The following is a 7960-nucleotide window of genomic DNA, read 5'->3' as shown; positions in this document are numbered from 1 at the left end:
AATTCCTATGTCTGTAGAAAAGCAATGGAACGAGAGCTAACTCTCACGTGACTGCGCCTCAGAGCCTGTGGCAATCTGCCAGACACCTGGCTCAAACAGCCCTTATGAGCCCCCACTTCACAGTAGAATCCTCAAAAGAGTTTCTAAAGACGGTTGACATCTAGTGGAAGCATTAGGAAGTGCAACATAACCAATATCCCACTGTGTATTCAATAAGGGCTGGGTTGAAAATCGACCAACCTCAGATTTCCCACTTCCTGTTTGGATTTCTTCTCAGGTTTTTGCCTGACATATGAGTTCTGTTATACTCACAGACATGATTCAAACAGTTTTAGAAACTTTAGAGTGTCCAATACTAATAATAGTATGCATATATTAGCAACTGGGACTGAGGAGCAGGCCGTTTACTCTGGGCACCTCTGGGCACATTTCTTCCAAGCTACTCAATACTGCCCCTGCAGCCATAAGAAGTCTTTAAGAACAAATTCTTATTTACAATGATGGACTACCAAAAGGAGTCCTGTGGGGACGGGCGAATAAGCAGTAATCATGCACCTATTAACCTGAGTTATACTTAGGACTGAGGCGGTTTGCCCTAGTCGGAAGTCCACTGTGTGCAGCTTACCCTGCTATCGGCTCAAACATATCATGTCATGTCTACCTCTGATAAGCCTCCCTGTAAAGCAATAAAAACAATCAATAATCCTAGAAAAGTGCTAAAAAATAGCCCACATTAACATACACTATGTAGCCTAAGAAGGAAGGTTCATGAAATCGATAACTTGCTAGTAACAGACAACACTCATATACTGACTATCTCTGAAACTCACTTAGATAATACCTTTGATGATACAGTGGTAGCAATACATCTTTTCAATATCTTCAGAAGAGACAGGAATGCCAATGGTGGAGGTGTTGCCATTGTTGTTCAGTCAGATTCCTGTAAAACCTAGCGAGGATCTCTTGTCAAATGCTGTTGAAGTAATATGGCTAGAGGTTCACCTGTCTCACCTGAAGCCTGCTATAAACCACCAAGTGCTAACAGAAAGTATCTAGATAATATGTGTGAATTGCCTGATAATCTACACTACATGTATGTGTACACCTGTTGGTCGAACATCTCATTCCAAAATCATGGGCATTAATATGGAGTTGGTCCCCCCTTTGCTGCTATAACAGCCTCCACTCTTCTGGGAAGGCTTTCCACTAGATGTTGGAACATTGCTGCGGGGACTGGCTTCCATTCAGCCACAAGAGAATTTGTGATGTCGGGGCACTGATGTTGGGCCATTAGGCCTGGCTCGCAGTCTGCGATCCAATACATCCCAAATGTGTTTGATGAGGTTGAGGTCAGGGCTGTGTGCAGGCCAGTCAAGTTATTCCACACCGATCTCGACAAACCATTTCTGAATGGACCTCGCTTTGTGCACAGGGGCATTGTCACGCTGAATCAGGAAACGGCCTTCTTCAAGCTCTTGCCACAAAGTTGGAAGCACAGTATCATCTAGAACAGGCCTTGGCAATTCCAGTCCTCGGGGCCTGATTGGAGTCACACTTTTCCCCCATTCCTAGCAAACACACTTGATTTAAACTAATGCATTTTTAACTGAAGATCCTGATTAGTTGAACACTGGAGTCAGGTGTGTTAGCTGGGGTTGGGACAAAAGTGTGTCACCAATTAGGCCCCCGAGGACTGGGGTTGCCCAGGCCTGGTCTAGAATGTCATTGTATGCTGCAGCTTTAAGATTTCCCTTCACTGGAATTAAGGGACCTAGGCCGAACCATGAAAAACAACCCCAGACCATTATTCCTCATCCACCAAACTTTACAGTTGGCACTATGCATTGAGGCAGGTAGCGTTTTCCTGGTATCTGCCAAACCCAGATTCATCCATCAGACTGCCAGATTGTGATGTGTGATTTATCCCTCCATAGAGCACGTTTCTACTGCTCCGGAGTCCAATGGCGGTGAGCTTTACAACACTCCAGCCAACGCTTGGCATTGTGCATGGTGATCGTAGGCTTGTGTGCGGCTGCTCGGCAATGGAAACCCGTTTCATGAAGCTCCCGACGAACTAACAGTTCTTGTGCTGACCTTGCTTCCAGAAGCAGTGTCGAACTCAGTAGTGAGTGTTGCAACCAATGACAGACAATGTTTATACGCTTTAGCACTCAAAGGTCTCGTTCTGTGAGCTTGTGTGACCTACCACTTCGCGGCTGAGCCATTGTTGCTCCTAGACGTTTCAGTTGACCTGGGCAGCTCAAGAGGCTGCCTGGATCTTTAATTTAAAGACCCTTGCTCCCTTCGGTCTCAATGTAGACTTTGATCTGAAGCCATTCTTGTGATTTTTCTATTCATTGTTAATATTTGTAGGCCTACGTAGCCAAATTGTATCTATTATCATATGCTATGCATTCATGTTTTTGGTATGTTAATTTTATATCTGAGAATTAACCAATGATACCAGGCCACACCCAGCCATGATTACAGACACCTGTGTGTGTGTCCTTTGACACTATATAAACTAGTCACCCCGCAGTGTTTGTCATTATAACGTTGGTTATTAGGTTATTCAATTATTGCATCTGTGCTTCTAGAGTGTGCGGCCCTCCTTTAATTTTTCAAGTGCTCTACTCCGTTAGCCAGCACCTCGCCTAAATAGGTATGTTTATTTCGCCTCTAAACTGACCAGGGCAGCTCTAGCAGGGCAGAAATGTGTTGAACTGACTTGTTGGGAAAGAGGCATCCTATGACGGTGCCACGTTTACAGTCCCTAAGCTCTTCAGTAAGGCCATTCTACTGCCAATGTTTGTCTATGGAGATTGCATGGCTGTGTGCTTGATTTTATACACCTGTAAGCAACCGGTGTGGCTGAAATAGCCAAATCCACTCATTTGAAGGGGTGCCAACATACTTTTGTATATATAGTGTTTGTGATATCAACAGAGAGGTGTATTTTCTGGGTGATATAAATATTGCCTGGCTTTCATCAAGCTGCCATTCAAGAAAAAGCTTCAAACTGTAACCCTGTAACTGTAAACCTGGTTCAGTCAAGCTACCATGGTAGTCAAGCTACCAGGATGTATTGATCACATCTTTACTATCGTTGCAGACATCTGGTCTAAAGCAGTGTCCAAATTCATCAGATGTAGTCATCATAATATAGTAGCCATATCTGGGAAAAGAAACGTTCCAAAGGCTAGGCCTAGTATAGTGTATAAGAGGTCATATAATAAGTTGTGTAGTTATTCCTATGTTAAAGATGTAAAGAATATTTGCTGGTCTGGGGTGTGTAATGAGGAGCAACCAGATGCTGCACTTGACACGATTATGAAATTGCTTATTCCAGTTACTTATAAGCATGCACCCAACAAGAAAATTACTTTAAAACCTGTTAAATCCCCGTGGTTTGATGACTAATTGTATGATTGAGAGCGATGAGGCAAAAACAATGGCTGCACTGCCGATTGGCAAATGTACTGCAAATTGAGCAATCATCTGACTAAACTGAATAAATAGAATAAACTATACTGTGAAACAAAGATACATTTTTATAAAGAATGATAGTCAAAAGCTTTGGAACACCTTATTAAATTAAATTTTTGCCAAAAAGGCAAACTCGGCTCAATCATTAATTGAATCAGATGGCGTATTTATCACAAAACCAACTGAAATTGCCAACTAATTAAAATATATATATATATATATATATATATATATATATATATATATATATATATATATATATATATATATATATATATATATATATATATATATATATATATATATATATATTGGCATGATTAGCAAATTTAGGCATGACATGCCAACAACAAATTCTGAACCTACACATCCATCCATAACTGACCTGTTACAGGCTTTGGTTTTTCCATTTATATTTAGAGGTTGGACGTTAACAGGTCAGCACATCCCGAAGAGGATGACAATAATGCAATAATGCTTACATGTACTGCACTTACACAAATGATTGATTGGCTGAGAGAAATTGTCAATAAAACAGATTATGGGAGCTGCTTTGTTTGACTTCAGTGCAGCATTTGAGATTATCAATAATAATCTGCAGCTGGAAAAAAAGTATGTGTTATGGCTTTACATCCCCTGCTATATTGGGAATCAAGAGTTACCTGTCTAACAGAACAAAGAGGGTGTTCTTTAATGGAAGCCTCTCCAACATAATCAAGGTAGAGTCAGGCATTCACCAGGGCAGCTGTCTAGGCCCCTTACTTTTTAAAAATCTTTACTAATGACCTGGCACTGGCTCTGAGTAAAGCCTGTGTGTCCATGTATGCTGATGACTCAACACTATACATGTCAGCTACCACAGCAAGTGAAATCACTGCAACACTGAACAAAAGCTGCAGTTAGTTTCAGAATGGGTGGCAAGAAATACGTTGCTCCTATATATATATATATATATATATATATATATATATAAGCATTTGTATTTCGGACAAATCATTCACTCAAACCCAAACTAAATATTGTAATGAATAATGTAGATATTGAGCAAGTTGAGGAGACTAAACTGCTTGGTGTAACCCTGGATTGTGAACTGTCATGGTCAAAACATGTTGAGACAACAGTTGATAAGATGGGGAGAAGTCTGTCCATAATAAACTCCCGCTCTGCCTTCTTAACAACGCTATCAAGATGGCGGGTCCTATAGGCCTTAATTTTGTCACACCTGGACTTACTGTCATGTGGCCAGGTGCCACAAATAGGGACTTCGGAAATTACAATAGGCCCAGAACAGGGCAGCCATGGGTGGCCCTTAAATGTACAAGGAGAACTAACATTAATATGTAAATCTACCTGACTCGAGAAATTGACGTCATCGCTACTTGTATTTGTGAGAGGTTGAATGTTGAATGCACCAAGCTGTTTAAACTACTAGCACACAGCTCAGACACCCATGCATACCCCACAAGACATGCCACCAGAGGTCTCTTCACAATCCTCAAGTCCAGAACAGACTACAGGAGGCACACTTCTACATAGAGCCATGACTACAGTACATGGAAGTCTGCTCCACATCAAGTAACTCATGCAAGCAGTGAAATCTGATTTCAAAGACACACATACTGTACACACACACATGATAACATACACACTATATACACATGTACACTTTTTGTAGATACTGTATGTGGTAGTATAGTAGAGGCTTGAGGGCACACAATTAATGTGTTGTGAAATATGTTGTGAAATGTAATGTCATATTTTTTATTGTACATAACGGCCTTCATTTTGCTGGACCCCAAGAAGAGTAGCTGCTGCCTTGGCAGGAACTAATGGGGATCCATAATAAATCCCAGGAAGATTTGCTGCTGCTATGGAAGTAACCAATCGAGATCCATAATAAACCCAAGGAAGTGTAGCTACTGTCTTGGCAGGAACTAATGGGGATCCATAATAAACCCCCAGGAAGTGTAGCTACTGCACAAACATTGTACCACTTACCTTAATTTAAAAACCCCATACTCTTTCATCACTTCCCTTACAAACAAAACATGTTAAATGTTCAGTTTCACATGTGAAAACCACAATTTTCACTTGAAAAAAAAATCGCAATTTCACATTGAGCTGAAATGTGAAAACCATAGAGACACACGTGAGGTCAGTTGTTCACATGTGAAACCATATGTTGAGATGTATTCAATGTAGACTTCACATGTTAACACACCTTTTCACATGGGAAAATTTTACTCTCACATTGGAATAACAATTTCTGTGTAATGTAACCCTTCTCAAATTCATACACAACACTAGATGCAAGGACTGACAGTCCATGACAACCACATGATAGTTTTAACCATGTTTTGATGCTTTACCTTGTTTGTATACAATGGAATGAATGGATGAATGGACGAACAAATTAAATAATGCATGATTGAACTAATGAACAAATGAGCGAAGAGTTGAATGTTTCTTGTTTTGGATCTGAGGTTTCCAGTTTCTACATAGTACAGGTTATTTGAGGTGATTGCTTCGTGAAAACTCATTACTACATCTATAAATTGTATCCTTAAACTTACAATCTATCGATGTTTGCCCATCCATGAAGTGTGACATGTGGCTGGCGTCACTAATCTCTTCCCCGGGCTCAATTGATAGAGAGAGCCAGCTGGTGGATGAGATTGCATGGGAACTGAGTCCACTTTCATTTGCCCTTTCCCTGACACTTTTTTTTGTTACACAGCAGATATACCAATTCCAGAATGACTCTTTAAATGCTAGAAAAACAATAGAAGTAATTGGACTTTGGATCCAACTCACTAGTCTTCTTACAGAAGTGTGCATTTTACCTGCTTGTGAAAAAGTATGACTGCTACAGTCGGAAGTTACATACACGTTAGCCAAATACATTTAAACTCAGTTTTTCACAATTCCTGACTTTTAAACCTAGTAAACATTCCCTATCTTAGGTCAGTTAGGATCACCACTTTATTTTAAAATGTGAAATGTCAGAATAATTGTAGAGAGAATGATTTACTTCAACTTTAATTTCTTTCATTACATTCCCAGTGAGTCAGAAGTTTACATACACTCAATTTGTATTTAGTAGCATTCCCTTTAAATTGTTTAACTTGGGTCAAACATTTCGGGTAGCCTTCCACAAGCTTCCCACAATAAGTTGGGTGAATTTTGGCCCATTCCTCCTGACAGAGCTGGTGTAACTGAGTCAGGTTTGTAGGCCTCCTTGCTCATACATGCTTTTTCAGTTCTGCCCACAAATTTTCTATATGATTGAGGTCAGGGCTTTGTGATGGCCACTCTAAATACCTTGACTTTGTTGTCTTTAAGCCATTTTTCCACAACTTTGGAAGTATGCTTGGGGGTCCATTTGGAAGAGCCATTTGCAACCAAGCTTTAACTTCCTGATTGATGTCTTGAGATGTTGTTTCAATATATTGACATTATTTTCCTTCCTCATGATGCCATCTATTTTGGGAAGTGCACCAGTCCCTCCTGCAGGAGAGCACCCCCACAACATGATGCTGCCACCCCCGTGCTTCACGGTTGGGGTGGTGTTCTTCGGCATGCAAGCCTTCCCCTTTTTCCTCCAAACATAACGATGGTCATTATGGCCAAACAGTTCTATTTTTGTTTCATCAGACCAGAGGACATTTCTCAAAAAAGTATGATCTTTGTCCCCATGTGCGTTGCAAACTGTAGTCTGGCTTTTTTATGGTGGTTTTGGAGCAGTGGCTTCTTCCTTGCTGAGCGACCTTTCAGGTTATGTCACTATAGGACTCGTTTTACTGTGGATGTGAATACTTTTGTACCTGTTTCCTCTAGCATCTTCACAAGGTCCGTTGCTGTTGTTCTGGGAATGATTTGCACTTTTCACACCAATTTACATTAATCTCTAGGAGACAGAATGCTTCTCCTTCCTGAGCGGTATGACGGCTACGTTGTCCCATGGTGTTTATACTTGCGTACTATTGTTTGTACAGATGAGCGTGGTACCTTCAGGCATTAGGAAATTGCTCCCAAGGATAAACCAGACTTGTGGAGGTCTACCATTTTTTTCTGAGGTCTTGGCTGATTTCGTTTGATTTTCCCATGATGTCAAGCAAAGACACACTGAGTTTAAAGGTAGACCTTGAAATACATCCACAGGTAAAACTCCAACTGACTCAAATGATGTCAATTAGCATATCAGAAGCTTCGAAAGCCATGACATCATTTTCTGGAATGTTCCAAGCTGTTTAAAGGCACAGTCAACTTAGTGTATGTAAACTTCTGACCCCTTGGAATTGTGTGGGATACAGTGAATTATAAGGGAAATAATCTGTCTGTTAACAGTTGGGGCGGCAGGGTAGCCTAGTGGTTAGAGCGTTGTACTAGTAACCGTAAGGTCTGTCGTTCTGCCCCTGAACAGGCAGTTAACCCACTGTTCCTAGGCCGTCATTGAAAATAATAATTTGTTCTT

Source organism: Oncorhynchus mykiss, chromosome 9 (assembly GCF_057628025.1).
Source record: "Oncorhynchus mykiss isolate SJ-2025 chromosome 9, ASM5762802v1, whole genome shotgun sequence".
Classification (NCBI taxonomy): Eukaryota; Metazoa; Chordata; class Actinopteri; order Salmoniformes; family Salmonidae; genus Oncorhynchus; species Oncorhynchus mykiss.
This window is presented reverse-complemented; position numbering follows the sequence as displayed.